The 25,816-nt window shown below is 35.0% G+C and overlaps 1 long non-coding RNA gene across 1 annotated transcript in view; it reads left to right on the forward strand.

Annotated features, from left to right (window-relative positions):
• The window catches only part of LOC101688874, a 46,829-nt gene that overhangs the window by 19,141 nt on the left and 1,872 nt on the right, over window positions 1-25,816 (forward strand). Inside the window, exons 2-3 of the long non-coding RNA XR_199829.2 lie at window positions 20,962-21,070; window positions 24,129-24,209. This is a non-coding gene — a long non-coding RNA (uncharacterized LOC101688874). The remainder of the gene's footprint in view (window positions 1-20,961; window positions 21,071-24,128; window positions 24,210-25,816) is intronic.

Raw genomic sequence — 25,816 nt, forward strand, 5'->3', positions numbered from 1 at the left:
GTAGAGACAAAGAAAAATAGGAGGGTTTCAAAAAGAAATCAAATATACACTTGCTGAAAGTGTGTAGCATCAAAGAGAGCTCAATTCAAGAAGAATATATATACTGGGAACTAAATATCATTATATTATCCAGGAAGCAAAAGAGAAAGATGAAGCTAGACAGTACAAAAGCAGAATTATGAAGGCATCAATGTGAGGCTCCAACTTACGTCACATAAAAAAAGTATCCGAAGAATAGAATTCGTTGTAGGATAGGCAAATTCCAAAGAAACAATGGCTGAATATTGTCCAGAACAGGTGAAAAAACAAACCTTGGACTGAATAAATAAAATGAGCCTGACTCCAATAAATAAATACAAACCAAACTTGCAGACATTATGGTGAAAATGAAGGATTTTTTTTAAAGGGTAAAGTTTTGGGGTGCCTGGGTGGCTCAGTGGGTTAAGCCTCTGCCTTTGGCTCAGGTCATGACCTCAGGGTCCTGGGATCCAGCCCCCCACATCAGGCTCTCTACTCAACAGGGAGCCTGCTCCACCCCCCAGCCCCACCCCCCCCACCACCTCTCTGCCTTACTGCCTACTTGTGATCTCTGCCTGTCAAATAAATAAATAAAATCTTAAAAAATAAAAAAAAGGGTAAAATTTTAAAGAAAATAAATCTTTAAAAGAATTAAATTTTTATATCATCTCAAAAATGTAAAAACAATAAAATAATATTCAAAAGGCTAAGAAAAAATAACATCAGCCTCAAATTCCAAAGTTTCAGTAAAACAATTTCAAATACTAACACAAAATTAAGGCATTTTAAAAAAATTAGATATTTATCATTCAGATTTTCATTGAAAGATCAATCAATATATGATCTTCACTAAAAAAATCCCGAAGAATCAAGAAAGCAAAAAATTGTTTATAAATTTCTAAATTGTTTAGAATATGATAAATTTGGATATTAAGTAATTTTTTCTTTTAGATAAATTATTTAAATAAAAAATCACAACTACTAATTTAGTGGGGAATTAAAATGAGAATAAAAATTCTAGACAATTTGAGAATGTTTAGAGTAAAAAACATCTCTAAGGTCCTTTGAATTCTTTAGACTAAGTGGAAATAAACCAATTAAAAAAAGATGTGGTATATATACACAATGGAATACTATGTAGCCATCAAAAGAAATGAAATCTTGCCATTTGCGACAACATGGATGGAACTAGAGCGTATCATGCTTAGCGAAATAAGTCAAGCAGAGAAAGACAACTATCATATGATCTCCATGATATGAGGAAGTGGTGATGCAACATGGGGGCTTAAGTGGGTCGGAGAAGAATCAATGAAACAAGATGGGATTGGGAGGGAGACAAACCATAAGTGACTCTTAATCTCACAAAACAAACTGAGGGTTGCTGGGGGGAGGGGGTTTGGGAGAAGGGGGTGGGATTATGGACATTGGGGAGGGTATGTGCTTTGGTGAGTGCTGTGAAGTGTGTAAACCTGGTGATTCACAGACCTGTACCCCTGGGGATAAAAATATATGTTTATAAAAAATAAAAAATTAAAAAAATAAACAAAACAAAAACAGATATCAAGATGAGTTGGTATGTTAAAATTTTAAGGCCAATTACTAAAATAATGAAAACTGAATGACTAATTTCAAATATGTACCATAGAATGTGAAAAGGTTTGAAGGAATAAATTAACCATTAATAATTTAAGAAAGAGAGAAAGGTATAAAAGACAAGGAAAACATGATAAAAAGAGAGCCTAAGCTAATATAGAAAGCCAAACATAACAGCAATCACAGCAAATTCTTATCAGATTCAATTCATATAATGGACAGATTTTCAGATTAAACACAACAGGAATTCGGTTGTTAAACTAAAATTCAGCTTATAAAATTAGTAGTCAGAATTGACTACTCTATACTGTGATAACTCTACAAGCACAGTGACTTAAAGAAACAAATAGTTCTTTCTCCCATGAACCTGAAATTATCTACAGCTAGATATCTATGAAACATGATCACTACGCTCGTTGGCCAGGTCTACTCACAACTGACGGAAGGCTGGGGATAAACAGAGATGACATCCATAACTTGGTGAACACTATCTCTTTCACACATTTTTAAGTGTAACTCAGAAATAACATAACATAACATAATTTAAAAAGAAGAAATACTGAAAATAAAGCTAAGAACAAGTTACATCTTGCAAACACTAACTGAAAGAAAGCCAGGGTATTCATTTAATACCTAGAAATGGACTTTACGTTAAAAGAAATCACTCTTTCACAAAAGAAACAATTTGCTAGGAAGATACAATAATCCTTGTATGTATGTAACAAGACAATCTCAAAATATTTAAAGAAAACATTGCAGAAATATAATGAAAACCTAGTAAATTCACTATCCACTATATAATATAGATGATTAGTTAAGTATATATATCTAAAATACACTTGGATATATAAACATATACATATAATATATTATATAATATAATATATATATTATATATAATAAAAATTCAATTATCTAAAAGACAGAAACCATATAGAGCCCATGAATAAAAATATAATTCAATAGTTGTGCATTTATATACAGGAGAACATGTCCACAGAATGTACAATTTCCAAACACACATATAATTTATAAAAATTTTCTATGTACTATCTATGAAAGAAATTTAAACAAACCCAAATCCATGATCAAACAAATCCTCTTGTAAAATGCAATGGAATTAGAATTAAAAAGTCTATGATGCACAAATACATTTGAAAATTTAAATTACATTTGTAAATATGTCTTTGGTCAAAGAATGAATCACAAAGAAAATAATAAAATACTTAAAACTGAACAATTTAATTGCAATGCATCAAAATTTGTAGGATATAGCTAGTGCAGCACAGAATATAAAGTCTTTAAAAGACATACTTATGACCTAAAAATTGGATAAAAAAATTTGACACACACAAGAAATGACAGCTAACCTAAAAAGAAAACAAGGGAAGGTACCATGATAAAAGCAGAAAACTGAAAAAAGTAAAGAATGAGTAGAAAGTATCAGTGAAACCAAGAGAAATCTTTGAGAAAAAATTTATTTAGAAATATTGACTGGTAAGCAAAGATACAAATGAAAATTATGAGGGTTTTACACATTTTACAGATGTGTAAAAACAGATTAGAAATACTATGAAGAAATGTATGAACATGTAGATAAATTGTATATCCTTTCAGGAAAATACAAATTATGAAAATTCAGTTGCACTGGTAAAGAAAGACTGAGAAAATGTGTAACTGTGAAGAAAATGGAATTACTAATAGTCAAAAAACTATTCACAGAAAAGCCCTCTTAAATTAATAAACAATTCATTGTTATGCAAATTGTTCCAGATTATGAAGAAAAAAAAGGAAAAGTACTCCCAGCTCATTTCGTGATATTAGAGAAACTTTGATATTAAAATGGGCAATAATAAAGGAGAGTTACAAGCTAATTAAACTTTTTAGCCTGTACGGAAAAATCCAGACTAAATGATTGGTGAATCAAGTTATAAAATGCCTTTTATGATGAGAAGGGTTTATTCAGTAATGAAAGGATGTTTTAATTTTAGAAAAATCTATTAACGTAATTTTCCATTTCAAGCTGTCATATGATCATACAATTATCTCAACAGAGTAAAAGCATTTAAACAATTCAACTTTTGTGATTCAAAACTGATAACAAATTAGTAACACTAGGGAGTTCCCCTAGATATTGACTAAAAAATTATAGTAAATACCATACTAAATAGTCAAATCTTAGATTTCTTTCTTTTAAATCAGGAGCCTAGCAACAGTGTTTATTACCACCTCTATTAAACATTGTATTGATTATATTAAAAGATGAATTTAAACAAAAAGATGACTGAGGAATTTCAAAAATGGAAATGGTAAGAGGAAATTGCCATCATTAACAAATAATATGAAAGTGACTTCAAAACGCAAGAAAATATCTAAACAAAATTTAGGTTTAATGAGAAAATTCAGTAAGTTTTCTTAATTTTACATGATAAATAAACACATGAAAACACTTTTTATTCATCAGAAGTATATTTTTAAAAAAACTTATTCATTAGAATAACAAAAAATATATAAAATACCAAAGACTAATTTTTGGTGAAAATAATTACTTTTTAATAAAAGACAAAAAAAGAAGCCATGGATAAATGGAGAGAAATACCATGTTCATGAATGGCAGGGCTCAGTATTGTAATTATGGTAATTTTCCCTAAATGAATCTGTATTTAATTAAAACCAATTGATACTTCATAGAAACCTTTGAAGAATTTGAGAAGATAATTCTAAAATTAGTGTGAAGAATAAAGGAAAAGGAGAAGCCAAGATGAGTTTTAAAGACAAGGAACAGGGCACCTCGGTGGCTCAGTGAGTTAAGCCTCTGCCTTCGGCTCAGGTCATGAAGTCCACTGAACTTTTTAAGCTGGAGCAGGTCTCAACATGTAGTCTCTGCCTCTGAAAGATCTGGAAAGACAGTCACTATACAGGCCAGGACAGAGGATTTGCCAAAGGACTGAGCATTCTGGACATACAACTGAGCACTGCCAGATTTTCCCCACACTTGCACCACTGACCAGCCATGTAGCAGAAGCAAAAAAGCAGCAGAAGGAAACACATCAGAAACAGCAAAAAGAAGTCCTATACCTACTGGAATGTCCTTCAAGACCGCTCTGCAGAAAAAGCTTAACATCATACCCATTATGATAGAGAACTGTTAATAATTTCAGTCCATTAACACAATAGGTACTGGCAAATAATGAATCTTCACAATTTGAAGTAAATATCCATGTAATATTCAATATTTTAACATTGAAACCTAAAATTATTATAAATTAGACCATGTTGAGCTTAAAATTTTCTGTACAATAAAGGGCACATTAAATAAAATTTGAAACAAACCACCATTTGGGAAAAGATAGTTTCAACTCATGTAACTGATAGTTTTAATTTCAAGAAAGAACTCCTACAAATAAATAAGACTTACTAACCGAATATAAGCCAACAATTTATAGAAGAGAAATATCAAGTGAGTCATTAATACATAAAAACACATTCAATCTTACTACCACTTAAGGACTACTAATTAAAATAACAATGCGTACATTCTCCCACCATTAAGCAAAAATTTGAAAGGCTGAAAATACAAATTTTTTTAATTTAATTTTTTTCAGTGTTTCAAAATTCATTGTTTATGCACCTCACCCATGCTCCATGCAATATCTGCCCTCCATAATATTGACCATCAGGCTCACCCACCCACCAAACCCCCCACTCCACCCTCCTGTCCAAAACTCTCAGTCTGTCTCTCAGAGTCCACAGTCTCTCATGGTTCGTCTCCCCCTCTGATTTCTCCCAACTCACTCTTCCTCTCCATCTCCCAAGGTACTCCATGTTATCCCTCATGCTCCACAAGTAAGTGAAACCAAATGACAATTGACTCTCTCTGCTTAACTTATTTCATGCAGCATAATCTCTTCCAGTCCCGTCCATGTTGCTACAAATGTTGGGTATTCATCCTTTCTGATGGAGGCATAACACTCCTTTGTATATATAGACCATAACTTCTTTATCCATTCATCCATTGAAGGGAATCTTGGTTCTTTCCACAGTTTGGTGACTATGGCTATTGCTGCTATGAACATTGGGGTACAAGTGGCCCTTCTTTTCACTACATCTGTATCTTTGGGGTAAATGGTGCAATTGCAGGGTCATCAGGTAACTCTATTTTTAATTTCTTAAGGAATCTCCATACTGTTTTTCAAATGCAAGCTGCACCAACTTGCATTTCCACCAATAGTGTAAGAGGGTTCCCCTGTCTCCACATCCTCTCCAACACTTGTTGTTTACTGTCTTGTTGATTTTGGCCATTCTAACTGGTGTAAGGTAGTATCTCAATGTGGTTTTGATTTGAATCTCCCTGATGGCTAATGGTGATAAACATCTTTTCATGTGTCTGTTAGCCATTTGTATGTCTTCTTTGGAGAAGTGTCTGTACATGTCTTCTGCCCATTTTTTACATGATTATCTGTTTTGTGTGTGTTGAGTTTGAGAAGTTCTTTATAGATCTTGGATATCAGTTCTTTGTCTGTAGTGTCATCTGCGAATATCTTCTCCCATTCCGTGGGTTACCTATTCACGTTGTTGACTGTTTCCTTTGCTATGCAGAAGCTTTTGATCTTGATGAAGACCCAAAAGTTCATTTTCGCTTTTGTTTCCTTTGCCTTTGGAGACATACCTTGAAAGAAGTTGCTGTGGCCAGTGCCAAAGAGATTACTGCCTATGTTCTCCTCTAGGATTTTTATAGATTCCTACCTCACATTGAGGTCTTTTATCAATTTTGAGTTTATCTTTGTGTGTGGTGTAAGAAAATGGTCAAGTTTCATTCTTTATATATAGCTGTCCAATTTTCCAAGCACCATTTACTGAAGAGACTGTCTTTTCTCCACTGTATATTTTTTCCTGCTTTGTCAAAGATTATTTGACCATAGAGTTGAGGGGCAATATCTGGACTCTCTACTCTGTTCCACTAGTCCATGTGTCTGTTTCTGTGCCAGTACCATGCTGATTTGGTGATCACAGCTTTGTAGTAAAGCTTGAAATCAGGCAACGCAATGCCCCTAGTTTTGTTTTTCTTGTTCAACATTTCTTTAACAATCGGGGTCTCTTCTGATTCTACACAAATTTTAGGATTGCTTGTTCCAACTCTTTGAAAAATGCCAGTGGAATTTTGATCGGGCTGGCACTCAAAGTATAAATGGCTCTTAGCAGTACAGACATTTTGACAATGTTTATTCTTCCAATCCATGAGCATGAAATGCTCTTCCATCTTTTTGTGTCTTCTTCAATTTCTCTTATGAGTGTTCTGTAGTTCTTCGAGTGCAGATCCTTTACCTCTTTGGTTAGGTTTATTGCCAGGTACCTTATGGTTCTTGGTGCTATTGTAAATGGAAATGGTTTTCTAATTTCCCTTTCTATTTTTTCATTGTTAGTGTATAAGAAAGCAACTGATTTCTGTACATTGTGTATCCTGCCACATTACTGCATTGTTGTATCAATTCTAGTAGTTTGGGGGTAGAGTCTTTTGGGTTTTCCATATAAAGTACCATATCATCTGCAAAGAGAGAGAGTTTGACTTCTTCTTTGCCAATCTGAATACATTTATTTCTTTTTATTGTCTGATTGCTGTTTCTAGGGCTTCTAGTACTATGCTGAATAACAGTAGAGAGAGTGGACATCCTTGTTGTGTTCCTGATCTCAAAGGGAAGACTGTCAGCTTTTCCCCATTGAGGATAATATTTGCTGTGGGTTTTTCATAGATAGATTTTATGAAGTTGAGGAATGTTCCCTCTATCCCTATACTTTGAATCATTTTAATCAGGAACAGATGCTGTATCTTCTCAAATGCTTTTTCTGCATCAATTGAGAGGACCATGTGTTTCTTCTGTCTTCTCTTATTGATTTGTTCTATCACATTGGTTAATTTGTGAATGTTGAACTACCCTGGTATCCCATGGATAAATCCCACCTGGTCATGGTGGATGACCTTTTAAATGTACTGTTGGATCCTACTAGCTAGGATCTTGTTAAGAATCCTAGCTTCCATATTCATCAGGGATATTGACCTGAAATTCTCCTTTTTTGGTGGGGTCTTTTCCTGGTTTGGGGGTCAGGGTAATGCTGGCTTCATAAAAAGAGTCTGGAAGTTTTCCTTCTGTTTCTATCTTTTGAAATATCTTCAGAAGAATAGGAGTTATTTCTTCCTTGAATGTTTGGTAGAATTCTCCAGGGAATCCATCAGGTCCTGAGCTCTTGTTTTTTGGGAGGTTTTTGATCACTGCTTCAATCTCGTTACTAGATATCGGTCTATTCATGTTGTCAATTTCTTCCTGATTCAGTTGTGGAAGTTTTAGGTTTCTAGGAAGCATCCATTTTGTCTAGGTTGCTTAACTCATTGGCATATAACTATTGATAATAATTTCTGAGGATTGTTTCTATTTCCTTGGTGTTAGTCATGATCTCTCCCTTTTCATCCATAATTTTATTGATTTGGGTCCTCTCTCTTTTCTTTTGGACTAGTTTGGCAAATGATTTATCGATCTCATTGATTCTTTCAAAAAAAAACAGCTTCTAGTTTCATTGAGGTGTTCTACTATATCCCTAGTTTCTATCTCATTGATCTCTTCTCTGATCTTGATTATTTCTCTTCTCTTCTTGTATGGGGGGCTGGCTTAATTTGTTGTTGATTCTCCAGTTCTTTAAGGTATAAAGAGAGCTGATGTATTATAGATTTTTCAATTTTTTTTTGAGAGTAGCTTGCATGGCTATGTATTTCCCTTTTAGGACCACCTTTGCCATATCCCATAGGTTTTGGACTGAAGTGCCTTCATTCTCGTTGGTTTCCATGAATTGTTTAAGTTCGTCTTCAATTTCCAGGTTAATCCAAACATTCTAAAGCAGGGTGGTCTTTAGCTTCCAAGTGTTTGAATTCCTTCCAAACTTTTTCTTGTTGTTGAGTTCCAGTTTCAAAGCATTGTGGTCTGAGAATATTCAGGGAATAATCTCAATCTTTTGGTATCAGTTGAGCCCTGATTTGTGACCCAGTATGTGGTCTATTCTGGAGAAAGTTCCATGTACACTTGAGAAGAATGAGTATTCTGCTGTTTTAGGGAAGAATGTCCTGTATATATCTATGAAGTCCATCTGGTCCAATGTGTCATTCAGTGCTCTTGTTTCTTTATTGAATTTCTGCTTGGATGATATTTCTATTACTCTCTATTACTATTATCATTATGTACATAAATATTAAATACCTCGTTTTTGCTACCTTAAATACATATATGTACCTACAAATAAGACAATTTCAAATACTACAGCCTAACACAAAGTCTTGCTTTTAGATACAGAAAGTCAATTTTTCTTGTTTTAAGAAATTATCTGAGCTAATCTGGTCATTTCTTCAAGGGTTATTTTTCTTCTCTGTTATTATTTAAAGACTAGAATGACTTGGACTCAAATCCATCAACATTTACAGAGCACCTACTGTGTGCCAGGACTATGCCAAGTGCTTTCCAAATTGAAAACAAAATACTATTATTGAGATGTATTAGCAGTTTAGAGACTCAACTTTAAAACTGAGAAAGTAAATCCTGCAGGCAAAGAGAAACATTTTACAGTTCTTTATCTAGGAATAAGATAAGTGTTTTGAAGAGAGATTCTAAGATCTACATCTGATTTAGAAGCTTCCTTTCATCTGGATCCATAGTTCTCAAATGTTAGTATACATAAGGAAATAGTACAACCTATGCTCCAGTTTAAAGAGTAGTTTTAACCACACATTATTTATACCCTATGTGCTAACTTTGAATATGATATACTGATACACTATTAAGTGCTTAATTCTGTGTTATATACTACAAAAGTTGGACTTTCTAAATAAAAGAAATATCTCAAATGATGATAAGTGGGCAGAAATAAGGTAAAGTACTCAGAAGCATCATATATATACACATACACACACACACACACACACACACACACACACAGTTGTACAGGTTGAGTACTAAACAAGAGGCATTAACACTGTAGTCTATGTGACTCCCTGGGGCTGACCACCATACTGATGCGTGATCATAAAATGTGGCCACAGTGACTGACTGAAAATTATGAGCCAAAAGAAACAGAGTGTTAGACTCAATTAAATTTTAACTTAACAAAGTTACATTATAAACAGATGCAAAAATTCAGTTTTTCTTACTTACTGAACAAATTTTCTGTCATAAAAATCCCTCACTAGTATTAATATATTGTTACATAAAACCATATTTTTAATTTATGATATTACTTAAAGATACTAAAATATTATAGCTTAAAACTAACACTTGACACTAACTTGGTTATTTTAGCATTTTGTTTTGATTAGTTGGAAGAGAAATATGTGTAAAATCTTAAAGAAAAATATGTGTAAAACTGGGTAAAATTGCATGGTGATATATATATATAAGAAAAAGGGTATATACCTTTTATTCTTTCTTTTTCCCAGTTGCTTAAATAACTTGGATGTTGCAGTATATTTAAATCAGCTTCCTGCTAATATTATGTAGAGACAGTAGCCCAAAAATGAAAAGATGAAAAGTATCTAACTACCTTCAGAGAAGCACTGGGAAGAGTGCTAAGTATTTAAACAGAATTGCATTTACATAATAAATAAGAAAAAGTACAGATAAAAATAAATTATTGAAACATAGTTTAAAGATTCTCCTTTAATACTTTGTTTTTAAGAACAAAGACTAACCCAACCTCATTAATCTACTCCTGGCTAGTATCTCTCAGCTATTAGCCCTCTCTAGAAATTGTCCTTGGCTATATATAGCTGTCTGGCTCAAGTCATACACTCTTCAGAAGGTCAGCCACCATCCAATGACTTGTCCAAATGAAAGTATAAAGACCCTACCCCTTTACTCCAAAGGAGGACAACTCTAAAGGGCCATCCCAGCTCCACAATCTTCATAGCAGTTCTCACTCAGCCAGGCCTCATTCCCCCCCTTCTCTTCCACAGGTATTGACCTCAGGAACACTCCCTAATAAACTTTCTACATCCCTATCTTTCAGAATATACTTCCTAAGGAATTCAAACTGCAATATCTTCCTCAAAATTAGCAACATTAATACACACACACACACACACAATTTGTGAATGAAAATCTTTTAGAAACATAAGTCTGATAAGAAAGAAATATCTGTGATTTAATAAAAGAACAAATTTAGTACATATGGATTGGGAAGAAAGCTAAACCACGTCTAGATAATTGTGAATAGTTGGTGTGTATGTTAATATTTTTCCCAACCTAATGTTTTGTGTACTTAAATATACTCATTAATAGAATTTGGCAAGATAGAAAGGAGATTAAAAATACAATCGGCCTAGGGAAGAGAAGAATAAATGTAAACACATTAAACATGACTGATTTGCCATATTAATTAAGAAAGAACCCATTAGTTAAAATAACTACTTTTTAATTTTATATAGTATAGAATGTAGGCCTATTCTGTGTATTTTTTGTTGTTGCTGTTTATCTCTGTTAGTTAAAATGTACAAGGTCTTTGCAAGACAGTATTGAGGGAGTACAACTAGAAATTATGCTAACATATATTTGATCCATCCCCTTACTCAAAAATAACCAAATCATCTTTCCAAGTGAGAAAACAAAAACCTGCAAAGTTCTTCAATGCTACTGGATCTTCATATGGTATCTAATTTCATGTTCATTTCCCAAGATGCATAGTATATAAACTGATAGCATTTAATGGCTTACTTTCTCTCTATGGACATCTTTGAACTTTGTAATTCCTTCCTTTTGTATTAAAAAGGAATAACCTTCTCCCCTTTCATACAACAGGATGAATCTGGGATGGACACAAAAGATAAGAGACTCTTAATCTCAGAACACATACTGAGGGTTGCTGGAGGTGGGGATGGAGCGGAGAGGGTGGCTGGGTGATGGACACTGGGGAGGGTATGTGCTATGCTGAGTGCTGTGAATTGTGTAAGACTGATGAGTCACAGACCTGTACTCCTGAAACAAATAACATATGTTAATAAAAAGATTAATTAAAAAAATAAGCCATGTGACCTAAATTCCGCCACACATTGGCTATGTAAAACTGGAGCAAGTCACTTAAGCTTTCTTAGCTTCACTTAGAAAACTGAGGTCCTAATTCTGATCTCACAAGATTGATATGATCATTAAATAATATATTTTATTTGAAACTCTAATGCATGATACAAAAATAAAACTTTATTATTATAATGGCAAAAAATAAAAAGAAATAGCCTTATGATGTTGAGGTATGTTTCCTCCATCTCTACTCTATTGAGGGTTTTTATCAAAAATGGATGCTGTACTTTGTCAAATTATTTTTCTGCATCTATTGAGTAGATCATATGGTTCTTATCCTTTCTTTTATTAATATGGTATATCACCGTGTTTGATTTGCAAATACTGAACCACCCTTAAAGCCCAGAAATAAATCTCACTTGATTGTGGTGAATGATTCTTTTAATATACTGTTGGATTCAACTTCCTCATATTTTGTTAGGAATGTTTGCATCTACATTCATCAGGGATATCAGCCAGAGATTCTTCTTTAGTGGGGTCTTTGGTTTTAGAATCAAGGTAATACTGGCCTCATAGAATGAGTTTGAAGGTTTTCCTTCCATTTCTATTTTTTGGTATAGTTTGAGAAAAACAGGTACTAACTCTTCTTTAAATGTTTGGTAGAATTCCTTTGGGAAGACATCTGGCCCTGTATACTTGTTTGTTGGGAGATTTTTGATTACTTACTCTATTTTTTAATTAGTTATCAGTCTGTTCAAGCCAAAGAAATCTTGTAAAAGAAAACCAAAGCTAAAGACATCGCAATTCCAGACTTCAGACTATATTACAAAGCTGTAGTGATCAAGACAGTATTGTACTGACACAAAAACAGACACAGAGATCAATGAACAGAAAAAAAAAAAAAAGCCAGAAATGGACCTACAACGATATGGTTGACTAATCTTTGACAAAGCAAGAGAAAATATCCAGTGGAAAAAAGTTTCTTCAACGAATGGTTAGGAAAAGTGGACAGTAACATGTGCAAAAATTAAAATGGACCACTTTCTTACACCATACACAAAAATAAATTCAAAATAGATAAAAGACCTAAATGTGAGACAGAAAGCTATCTAAATCCTAGAGGAGAACAGAGGCAATAACCTCTTTGACATCAACCATAACAATTCCTTACTAGATATATCTCTGGAGGCAAAGGAAATAAAACCAAAAATGAAATATTGGGACTTATAAAAAGCTTCTGCACAGTGAAGGGAACAGTCAACAAAATGAAAAGGCAACTTCTACAATAGGAGAAGATATCTGCAAATGGCATATCTGATAAAAGGTTAGTATCCAAAACCTATAAAGAACTTATAAAACTCAATAGTCAAATAAACAAATAATCCAGTTAAGAAATAGGTGGAAGATATGAATAGACATTTTTCCAGAAAAGACAAAGAGATGGTTAACAGACACATGAAAACATGCTCAATATCACTTATTATCAGGGAAATACAAATCAAAACTACAATGAGGTGTCACCTCACACCTGTCAGAATGGCTAAAATGAATATAAGAAACAAGATGTTGGTGAGAATGCAGACACAGGGAAACCCTCTTACACTGTTGGTGGGAATGCAAACTGGTATAGCTGTTCTGGGTAACAGCCTGGAGGTTCCTCAAAAAATAAAAAAAAAATAGAACTAACTGTGGCCCAGCAATTACATTACTATGTATTTACTCAAGGGATACAAAAAATACTGATTTGAAGGGTTATGTTCACTCTGATGTTTACAGCAGCATTACCAACAACAGCCAAATTATGTAAAGAGGCCAAATGTCCATCAACTAATGAATAGATAGAGAAGATGTGGGGTGTGTGTGTGTGTGTGTGTGTGTGTACATACACACACATATATAATGAAGTATTAATCAGCCATAAAAATAATGAATTCTTGCCATTTACAAAGATGTAGATGGAGCTAGAGAGTATAATGCTTAATGAAATAAGTCAGTCAGAGAAAGACAAATGACATATATTTCACTAATATGTGGAATTTAAGAAAAGAAACAGTTGAACATGGGAGAAAAAAAGAGAAATGCAAACCATAAAACAGACTCTTTTTTTTTCAAAGATTTTATTTATTTATTTGACAGAGAGAGCTAGAGAGAACACAAAGAGGGTAAGCGGGAGAGGGAGAAGCCGGCTCCCCACCAAGCAGGGAGTCTGACGTGAGACTCAATCCCAGGACTCTGGACTCGTGACCTGAGCTGAAGACAGACACTTAATGACTGAGCCACCCAGGCTATTTTTTTTTTCTTCAGAACTGAGGGTTGTTGGAAGAAGGTGGGCGGGGAGATGGGCTAGATGGGTGATGGGCTTTAAGGAGGACACTTGTGATGAGCACTAGGGGTCTATGTAAGTGATGAGTCACTAAATTCTACCCCTGACACTAATACTACACTATAAAAACTACACTATTATAATATAATTCCACTACCTGGAATTTAAATAACAACTTAAAACTATAGAAAAATAAATCAAAATAAATAAAAAATCAAAATAGAATAGGATAGAATAAGTTGATAAGTTTTCTATTCCTATTTCAACCTGACTGGTTGTGGGGACTAGACATGACAGGAGGAGAGAAGTGCCTTGGTGAAGGAAATGGGAGCACGCTGCACACAGGGGTGTGCAGGCAGTAGTACAACCACCCAGTAACGGACTAGTGCAACTGACCAGAATGCACAGAAGCCTGCAGTTACTCAGTTATCCATCTCTCTGACTGGAGATAAAATGTCGAACCTCTGGAAGGAAAAAGGAGGACGAGTAAAGAACTACCATCTTGGCTGACTAGAATTAGCATGCTCTATTGTCACAGCTTTTGATTACAGGTCAATGGCAGAAAAATCCATACATCTCCATCTCTCACTGAAGCCAGTTTGATGGCACAGTGGAGAGTAAGGAAGGATTACCTACAAAGCTAACTGGATTACAAATCAGTATTATAGATAATGAGTTCAGCTCTGCCTCTGTTTTGTGCTGGTAATTTCTCTTCACTAACCTCCCCTGGGGCTTTCAGGAAAATCATGTGGGTGCCAGAGAAGTCACAAGCTGAGCTTTGCATGCTATTCAGCAGCTGCTCTCAATGGTGCAGAAAAGTAGCAGAGAGCATCCATTAGGGAGGAAATGAATAGGACCATGTTACCAGCAAAAATAAATAGATAGATAGATAGATAGATAAATAAAATGACCTTTTGTCTCCTGAGCTGACACTTCCATTCTTCTTTTGTTGCTCTACCATCATTTTCCTTTTTACATCTTCCTTTTTGTTGCAGTTAATATTAGAATTTTATTTGTACTTAGATCTGACTAGCTCTTGAAGAATAAAACTTAGGCATATCAGACCCCAAATACTTCATATTGATTTTGTAGCCTCTTCTTTTCTTCTTTGTATTGCCATTACACAAGTTATTCCAACTCATAGTTTGAATCAATTAAGAATCTGGCTAATTTTATGTTTCAGTGTGTGCTGTTGGTTTTGTTTCTGTGGAAAACTCTCATAAATATGGAACCCAAATTCAATCACAGTTATCTTGAAACCAAATTTTTTTGTTTTTTGTTTTTTTGGGTTTTTTTTTTTTTTTTGGATCACCAATATTTCTCTATGCGATAAGTACATGTATATGACAGAGGCTACATATAGAAACCCTGACTCTGGAATGGCTACTCTGAAAGAAGACAGCAGATATTACCTAAACAAATACAAAGATAAGAATCACATGGTATTTTTAAAATAAATTATGCTGATGCTTTTTAAAAGCCTTTTCTTTCCAGTGAAAATAGTTCAAAGGGAAGTTAATAAAAATCTCATTAAGTTCTAAGTTTCATTTAATTATTTTAATCTCCCAATCCTTTCAAATTTTTGCCTAGTTATATTTAACATGACAAAACTATTTTTTATTAACATCAATATCTGTAAATTGCTCCAAATCAGCATTTTCTCTACATTTGGGCAGTTTCTCTTCGTCAATATGATAGGTCGTCCATTTGCAAATCAGTTCTTTTCTCCCTATTTGTCATAATATAATAAAATTAATGTTGTACATCATATTCTAAAGTAACCTGGCTGATTAATTCAAGGTGATTCCAGGCTCCCAAAATAATTCATCAACACAGGGATTTATGTCCACGTCCTTCTACATGGATTGATGTCTATGCAGTGAAGTGTTATGAAAGTAGCCATTACTAGGAATCATATAGAATAATAAACACCAAATCCCCATTTTTCCCAATTTTCAATTCTTAAAATATTTTATTTCTTTTTTTTAATTTTTTTAAAAGATTTTATTTATTTATTTGACAGAGATCACAAGTAGGCAGAGAGTGTGAGAGGGAAGCAGGTTCCCCACAGAGCAGAGAGCCCAATGTGGGACTCGATCCCAGGACCCCGAGATCACGACCCAAGCCGAAGGCAGCGGCCCAAACCACTGAGCCATTCAGGCACCCCAAAACGTTTTATTTCTTTTATTCAATTTAAATACTGGTCTGTTCTAATATAACCTTTAGTAGTGGGAATTGCTGACAATTTTCAAGACTACTCTATTAAAAAAAAATTCTGCCTCCAAACAGAAGAACAAGAATACTGCTCTTGACCCTGGGCATACACTACAATGGTTAATTTTATGTGTCAACTTGGCTATACTCTATGGTGCTCAATCGCTTAAAGTCTAGATGTCACAGTGAAAGTAAATGCAAATATGATTAACACAATCAACTGATTTTAAGTAAAGCAGATTACTCTCAATGAGTAGGCCTCATCCCATCCGTTGAAGACCTTAGAAGCAGAAGGACTTAGAAGCAAACATACGTTTCCCAAAATAGAAAGAGAATTCCTCAAGACTGCATCATAGAAACCTTGCCTGAATTTCCAGCCTGCTGCCCTGCCCTATAAATTTCAGATATGCCAGCCCCCACAGTTGCATAACTGCATGAGCCAATTCCATAAAATGAGTCAGTCTTTCTATATGTATCTTTTTTTCCCTCCTTCTCTCTTTCTCTCATATACGTATCTCCTGTTGTTTCTCTGGAAAACCATAATAATGATATAATATACATTATAAAATGTGTCATCCACATTTTATATGTTTTAAATTTGCAAAATCCAATGTTATATTTTAATTTGCTTTGTTTTGGGGGGCAATAACTTTGGAATATATGCTCCTTTACTTATTCTTCTGTCACAGGCCTGACATACAGTAGACAATCCGTAGTTCTGTCCTTATTTGCTAAAAAGCACGTAATACCCTATTATGGACTGAGCACACTATTTTTTTTTAAAGATTTTATTTATTTATTTGACAAAGAGAGACACAGCAAGAGAGGAAAGCAAGGGGAGAGGGAGAGGAAGAAGCAGGCTTCCCGCTGAGCAGGAAGCCCGATGTGGGGCTCGATCCCAGAACCTGGGATCATGCCCTGAGCCGAAGACAGGCGCTTAATGACTAAGCCACCCAGGTGCCCCGAGCACACTATTTTTTATTTGATTCATCCAGAAAGAAAAGTGGTTCTGATTTAAAATTAGCTTAAATTGCTCTTTGAAGGTATTTGAAGGGTTAACACTTGAACTTAAGGTCATTCTATTGAATAAAAAGCAAGGCCTAAGTGTTTAACAATCAAATCATAATCTGAACATGAACTAAGCTGCAAACCTGACAGTAATGAGTTTGGAGAGAATTTCCTCACAATTCAATCTAAAATTTTCTCTTTCCCTATATATTTTATCTACTTCAAATAGTTAAAACCTGGATCAATTATAAATTCAAATATTTATAATTTTCATTCTAATGTTCTGATAGGCATCCTTCCTAAAGGTTCTGATGTCCTCATCCCAGAATCGTTTATCTTTTCACAGCTACATTTCTGAGTGCAGGGATCATGCTTGTCCTGTTCACAGCTATATTCTTAGCATAAATTCAGGGTCTCACAGTACAGGTTAAATAATTTATTTTTGAAGCATGAAGACCTCTTCCTTTGCCCTTAAAAACATGAAGAGGGGTAGGAACATTTATTGCTTTTTAAAGAATAATGACCTGGGTAGGAGAAGAATCAATGAAACAAGATGGGATTGGGAGGGAGACAAACCATGAGTGACTCTTAATCTCACAAAACAAACGAGGGTTGCTGGGGGGAGGGGGTTTGGGAGAAGGGGGTGGGATTATGGACATTGGGGAGGGTATGTGCTTTGGTGAGTGCTGTGAAGTGTGTAAACCTGGTGATTCACAGACCTGTACCCCTGGGGATAAAAATATATGTTTATAAAAAATTTAAAAAAAAATAATGACCTGGGGGAAGAAAAGCTGTCCTGTCACTGTTCCCAAGGGCTTTCTCGTATGTAATAATGTTTTGCTAACCTAATTCAGTAGTTACTCCTCTCACACTATATATTATATTGATTAAAATTTAGGCTTTGGCAAACTACTTCATTTTTCTGAAACTGTCTCCTCATCTGTAAAATGAGGATAGATGAGACAAGAGCATGATTCTATACTTTCTGAAATCTGGGTTATAGGGGAAGGGAAGGAGTTTATAAAAGTTTTAATTTAAGGAAACAAAAAAAAAAATAATAATAACTGTACCTATATGCACTATATATATTCAGGTACTGATGCACTATATTTATTCATATATATTCATATATGTTATTTTATATATAGATATATAACTAATAATATACTATAACTAATATATATACATATGTATCAGCCATTATCTCCACTATCATCATTTTTTTTTTTAATTTTTGCAGGACCCTTAACACTAAGTAGTTTAGCTACACCCATGGCAATGACAGCAATTAGAAGGACTTTGGAGATTATTCTCATATTCCTCTAAAGTTACCTAGAGAATCAAAAGTAGTCCTTTCTACACTATATAATATTTTGTTGGCACTCTGACCATCTCATCGTCCTCAGCAGCTTGCAAGGTAGACAACATTCACTGTTACTCATGCACAACTGCCTCAATTCTGTTACCTAGATAAGCGTGTAACAGTTACAGATTTCTCCTCAATGCATCCAGCCAGCCTGACCAGCACATGGGAGCACAAGAGAAAATCATGTTCAAGAAATGGCCCATGCAGTTTATGTGTCAGACAGACCTGGAATAACCAAGTACCACATACAAGCAATCTTGGAACACACCAACATTTCCATAGTATTTCTCTCAAACTAGTTGAGGGATCAGTGGTGTGATAGATGGGCTTGTTAATATAAATAAATTATATACAATATTTCACATTAAGCCCAGTAATATGAGTGATATGGCTTCCAGGAAAATGACATTTCAGAACTTTAAGCTTGTAGAACCTAAACAGAACCATACTTTCTCCCTCTTTGACACTTCACTTAATATAGAAAAAGAAGTTAATTCCTTCCCTACTGTTCAATAATTGCAATGAAGAAAGACATTAAGAGACAAAGTGTTTAGTTATTACAAAATATATCTGTTTGGAATTTTTTTAATCATTGGGCATCATGGGATCTTTAGTTTTAATCATGGGATAGTCTTTTACCAGGACCTTCCCTAAGAACATGATGAAAAATAACTCCTCCAGCTATAACATCTTTAATCTTCTAAACCACAAGCTCATAACCAGAAATCATACCTAGATTTTATCATAACCAGAAAAATATTTACCCTCAAATAACTTCATTCGTACTCTGAATTCATTAACAAAGAGCCATGTCAAACTTCTACTACTTTTTCTTCCTTTATTTAAAGTTTTCTGATGTCTGAAAGGTAATTTAAATTATTTTTTTTAATTTAAATTAATTTTAAAATGAATGATATACCTATTCATACAATACACACTAATGGTACACTGCTTATCCATAGGGACTTCTTTTGAATTTTTCTTGTTTGTTTTTCTTATAAATTTTACATTATAAATGTAGAAAATGAAATATTTATTATGATGGGGGAATTCACACCCTTTCCTATCTTTAATCCTTGCAGTTTTTTAAGTAATCAGGAATATATTTATTATAACTCTATTTCTCTAGATTTAGGTTTTATTTTGTAAGAGAAAAAGGGAAACTATCATTTTCTAGACATATCTAATATATATCCAGTATGTTTTCTAAACACACACTAATATATGTAGGAACACCTAAAAAGTAAAGTAATTCCTCTCCTTTGCGAAGTACTATGTCAGAACTCAAATAACTGTAATATACTGTTCCCAGGACCTCAGAGGGAAGACCTAGCCAAGATGAAAACAGGCAAGAAAGAGATAGCGTAGTCAAGTGTGACTTGTCTATTCATCTCCCATGGAGCTCTGAGTCAAGGTTCACACAAATCTTCTGAGGAAGTATTACACTACATACAGCAGATGGGGTCCTCTGAAGAGCAGCTACTCTACTGTGATAATGTGCAGCTTTCACCCAAGACAGCTCAGATCACTCAGTCTATACTTAACCTGGGCCATGGTCAAGACTCTAAACAAGGAAGAAAGTATTCAGAGATGGTAACCAAAGAAGACGGGGCTGGGGAAACTTGGGGCACAGACCCCATGAAGACATGTTCCGGTTAATAGGAGATAGCTCTAGTTTCCTTCCCACAGGGAGGTGTGACTCATACTTACAGATTTTTAATGTTCTCAAGTTTCTTGGGTCCAAGGAACCATTTTGATGTGGCTTTTTTGCCATATTTGCAGCCCAGAACAGGTCAGCTGTCCTCTGTTCTTTGATATCTTTCCTACTTGGCAGTTGTATTTCCTCCTGACTCAAATGTGCTTCCTCTCTTTGGGAAGGCACAGGATGCCACTGACTAAATGTCAGAAGAATGTATGCCTCAGGTTGTTTTGCCAGCAGTGGGCACAGGCTGAGTGAAAGAGGGAAGTAAAGGAAGAGGTGGGGCACCCAGCTGGCTCAGCTTCTCCTTCCCTTACACGGTACATGACCTTGGACAAATCATGCTGGTGTCTCATATTCTGCATTTGCAGAGAATGAGAGCAGAGGATGTGATAACATACCTGCAAAGCAGAGGTATACTAACTACAATGGGCTTCTAGAAGTCCCATTTAATTAAAGTCCAAAGTTATAAAAATACTAACAGTTAATAAACTTTTTACTGTGTTCCAAGATCCTTGTTGAACATTGTATGTACAGCATCTCTGTTCTTCACAAATCCTACATGATAGGTATAATTAGCCATGTTTCACAGAGAAAAGCTGTCTGAAGACTGAATAAATTACAGTGATGGACCTAAAGGTTTCATGACTCCTAACCCTCTGTTCTTTTCTTTGTGCTCTGCTGTTCTCAGGTGTATGACTTATGCTGGTGTGATCGACGTTCTCTATAATTCTTTCAGGTTGAAAGCAGTCAACCATGTTTCATGAGCCCAGTCTCTGATGGCTGAGTATGCACAAGAGGTATTTTGTGTTGCAATTAAAATTACAAGAAGGTTAATCAGACACACATTTAATGATATGTATAACAGCTATTGTGCTACACATCATTAGGCATAAATGGTAAGCTGTTCATATAAATGAAAATAATTATTCTTACACTAATGAAGAAAGCATGGCCATACTCAGACAGGAATTGAGATGGAATGGAAAAAAAATGTTGGAATAAAATTGTTTCCATTTGGTAACTTATTACTAAAACCCAAGCATTATGCAAGGTATTTTATATGCAGTAACTAATTTAATCTTCTTAGTAACAATAGTAGAAAAATATCAGTAATAAATATTTCTTTTTTTTTTTTTAACAGATGGGAGAAACAGAAAGGTTAAAATAATTGTTCTAGCGATGACTGGGATGATATGCCATTCCAGAAAGTGTCACTTAATGTCCTCCTCTAAAACACTTGGGTCTCACAGTCTCGTTTAAATGGAAAAACCACTCCCTTTCTCATCTTACCAGGTTTGCTTGCTCTTAATGGGAAATGCACTCTTCCCTTCAACTAACTTAGCTTTAGAACACCAGTGTCCATTCTGCTTAAATTCCAAATTGGTAATATATAAATAACACTTTCAACTTCCTATTTCCAGTGCAGAAGTCCACAGACTTTTTATCATTAGGGAAAACAGTGGGAAATATACCAGGTAGGACAGGCTAGCTTCTGTTTTAGATCTGGTAACTTACAAAACCAAAACTTCGGTGGCTCAGAGTTTACTTGTTTACAACAGGATGGAGGCTGAGTGGCCAGTCACTGAATAGTGCTAACCATCTCAACAGAGGAAAGAGAGGATTGCAAAACTTTAGCTCTTTCATTCTCCATGTTACATGCCACAAAAAGTGAAGTCTGGGTCAGCCAAAGACATTTTGGGATCAGGGCTCCAGGATTTCATCAGACAGGGAAGAAGTTTTCTTACTAATTAAAATAAGCTATCCATAAGGGGAAAGTTCAAAGAAAAACTTCAATAGCTTTGAGAATTTGTTTACAATCTGCTCTCAGTGGCCTAAAAGGTCAATTCAAGTATCACTTAACTCTGGACCCCATTCCCTTTCTCAGCACTACCCTTTCTTCATCTCCACTGCCCAAAGTCCTAGGGCTAAGCAGGCCGGGAATGTTGATATATCCTGCTCACCTTTATTATATTGTTTTGGATGGCCTCTTCAATGTTAATAGCATTTATTTGCAAAGCATATTGTTCCTTTAGTGGTGGAAAACATGTGCATTTTGTGAAACTGTTTGTGTCCTAGAGTTTGGCCAATCACAATGTCTGGTTTGCATCAAATATAGTAGGAGAGCTAAATGGCCCATAATAGGACTAAACATTGGCATGATTAGTTCAGTGCATGCGCTGATACAAATAACCATGGATTTATATGGCAATAAGTTATTGTACTAATGGAATAGTTATTAAACCTAATACCCAGAAAAATAAGCAGTAGCAACCAACTTATTTTCTGGTCAGTGAGTAGTATTATTGAGAAAATGTGTACTGAACATTTCACAGGATAAAAGGAATGGTTCTGAGTCAGAAATCTGAGGGCTCCAGGCTTCTACCTCCTTTAGGTGTATGACATTTCTGCACCTCAATTCCTCAATTTAAACAAAAAGAATAAATGAGATAGAGCTGAGGCTCCTCAGAAACCATAATCCAGCATTGTTTCCTCTTTAGGTTTAAGAACCACTGCAAAATCTTCTCTTAGTTTTGGCAGGTGGAAGCCTCTAGGGAGAGGATGAGGAAGAAGGAAGAAACACTCATGCTCCCACTGTAATACAGGACCTCGGGTTTGAATAAGAAAATAATAAAGATGGTTTAGTCTCACAAAGTTCCAGCTGTCTCAGAATTCACGCAGTATAAAGGCATCACTGATGAGTTAAGATGCTTTAAATTTCCCTATGAGAGTTGGGTACGTACATGGATATGGCCTCAACTTCCTTGAAAGTGTTTCCCTTTGTCCAAAGAGGATTATTTAAGACTATAGTCAGAGACTGTGGCAGAGTCACTGAGGGCTCCTGGGATCAGGATCTCCAACATTATGAAGGTCTGGCAGCTCTAGGAATGAGATACAAAGCCTTTCCTGCTTGAACTGAGGTCCTTGATACCAACTGCCCCCCCCCCGCCTGTCTCCTCTCTGCTTTATTCCAAGTTCACTCCTTTCCTTATATGCCTCCAAATTTCTGGTACAAAGCTCTTTCTGCTAATTACGTTTCTATTCCCCTTTACCAGCACTCTTACCCCTGCAGTGACGTATGACCAGACTGATTTCCTGATGGCCAACTCAAAAATACCAATTCTGCTGTGTCAGTTTTCTCTGCCCTCAAACCTTCCTTGTTCAGAAGACCTGAAACCAGGGTGGGAAGTGAGATAGAGCACAGTTGGACAAGCTGTTCGAGGACTAATCGTGCTTGTACACAGAGGAAAACAGATGGAAGGAGAGAGATTCCTGGAGAACATATGGTTGATGGGGCAAGGAACGAGTCTATTGAAATGAATTGCAGATTTGGAGAGATGAGAGGCATGGCTCCACTGCCTACCATGGAATAACGAGTTTAGCTTATGCAGGATGTTTGGGATCTGAATTTCAATTTAATCATCAGCAAACTGAAGGTCTAAAAAAAAAAAAAAAACTACTTCTTAGAGTTAAGAAGATTAAAAGATATAATCAGTTTGAGATTATTTGGTGGTTATTAATCTAATTACTATTACTGAATAGATAACCTATTGTCTTACACATTAAAGTAGACAGAATAGAATTCTTTTACAGTCAGAGCTAATTGTGGAAGTCTGATTTTACAAAAAGGAAAACAAGGAGGAAAAATAAAATTTCCCAAGAAAAATAAACATATTACAAAATGTAGCATATTGATTTAAAGGAGCTCACAAACTCTCGGAAGTCCACCTGTGGGTTTCTGGAATGAAATTTTTAAAAAAGGTAAAATCCCCAAAAGATATGAGAAGCTTAAAGTAGGAACATTTCAGAAACTTCTTTTGAATTCCTACATCTTTATTTATTTGATTTGTTCCATAGGCTATCTACTCATTACTCATCTCTAATTACTAAATTCAGAAATTCAACAAGTAACCAAGTACATGTATGGCTGAAGGAAAAGTAAGTAAGATCTGTTTTGATTATTTCATTTATTTCTATGAAACCTGTTTGGAAAGCCACGCTGGCAGAAGCATGGCATTTTTGCAGATCCTCTTGTCAACTAAGAATGCATGAGTGCACATGTTTGTGTGCAGAAAAAGAGGGATCATTAAGATTATATATAATATACATATATATGAACATATGTGTATGTATATATGCATATTTATGTACACACAGATATAGGAAATGTCTAAAACTAAAAAGAAAGTATATTAGTAAAAAGCTGAGCCTAGAATTCACAAGGAAACTTGGAATTACCACCTCCTTATTTCTTCCCTTCAGATACTAAGGAAGCCTCATCAAAAGGACAGCAATCCTTCACCTTTTTTTTTTCTTCCTTTCCAGGAATAACTTGTTTTATAAATTTTTCTCTCTGCTATCAACATTGTGACACTGGAAAGTATGTATTTAACTCAGTAGATATTCAGTGATCATATAGTACACTAAAGATAGTTTGACGGGGCAGATTTACGCATGGGGTATAAACGTGTGAAAAGACTTGTACTTGCAATGTACAGTAAACAAGAGTAGTGCACACTTCTGTACAGAAGGGGAAGTACTTAACACTACCTGAAAGGGATCGGGGTTGATTACCCAGAAGGTGATTTGGAACAGAGAAATATGTCCTCTAGAAAAAAAGAGAAGGAAGAATAAAAAGTAGCCTTTCGGAAAGAAAGATCATGTGATAACAGAGTTTGGGAGGCACTAACTGAAAGGGGGAGCACAAAGTTTAGAGTTCTTTTATGTTGTGAAAAGAAAGTTAGATTGTGAGCTTAGTGCCAATCTTACTGTGTAGCTCCAGAAAGAGCAGTTGCATTTTCAGTACATCATCTAATGACTCTAATTCTATTCTTAGGGAGTGAGGAGTTCATTCCTAATGTATCTGCTTTTCTATAAAAATATTCAGTGATAATCTCCCATTTCATTAACTCATCAAATATTTACTGAACACCTACATTATGCTGGTTTCCATCCATTAGGTAAGCTTTCCAAAGACCTGTTTTCTTAAATTACTACACTTTGGAACTCCAGTCCCTTCACTTTTTTGGGGGGAGGAAGGTATCTCCAAACTTACTTCTCTATTCCTCTAATAAACCTATCTCTCCAGCTTAAATCAGTTACTTCCTGTCTCTCCATTTCTCCAGATCTACATTAATACTCCTGTCAAGAACATCCTGCCCTCATCACATCTACCTGTGTGGAGCTTTGCCATTATTAAATCTCATTTTCTCTTCTACCAAGAAGATTTTCCAGAAAACACCTTCCCCAAATTTCCCCTTTCAACTATATATGCTATGAATCTTAGTTACCTCTCAAATATTTTCTCATCTTTGTTACTAGATTTTAATCATCTCTGGAATTAGAACCACATCTTACACTTCTTGTTATCCCTTTTAGTAGCCAATACACTGTTTTCACATCTTACTTTATGTCTAATATATGCTCAGTTTGAAATTTAGATTTAACTTCCACATTCAAGTCCAGCAGAGATGTTTTAATGTCATGGATAAACATAGAAATACATTAGATTTGATTAAAGGGATATGGGCGGTCAATGCTTAGGC

Source organism: Mustela putorius, unplaced genomic scaffold, assembly GCF_011764305.1.
Source record: "Mustela putorius furo isolate JIRA1106 unplaced genomic scaffold, ASM1176430v1.1 tig00003867_pilon_pilon_pilon, whole genome shotgun sequence".
NCBI classification, from domain to species: Eukaryota; Metazoa; Chordata; class Mammalia; order Carnivora; family Mustelidae; genus Mustela; species Mustela putorius.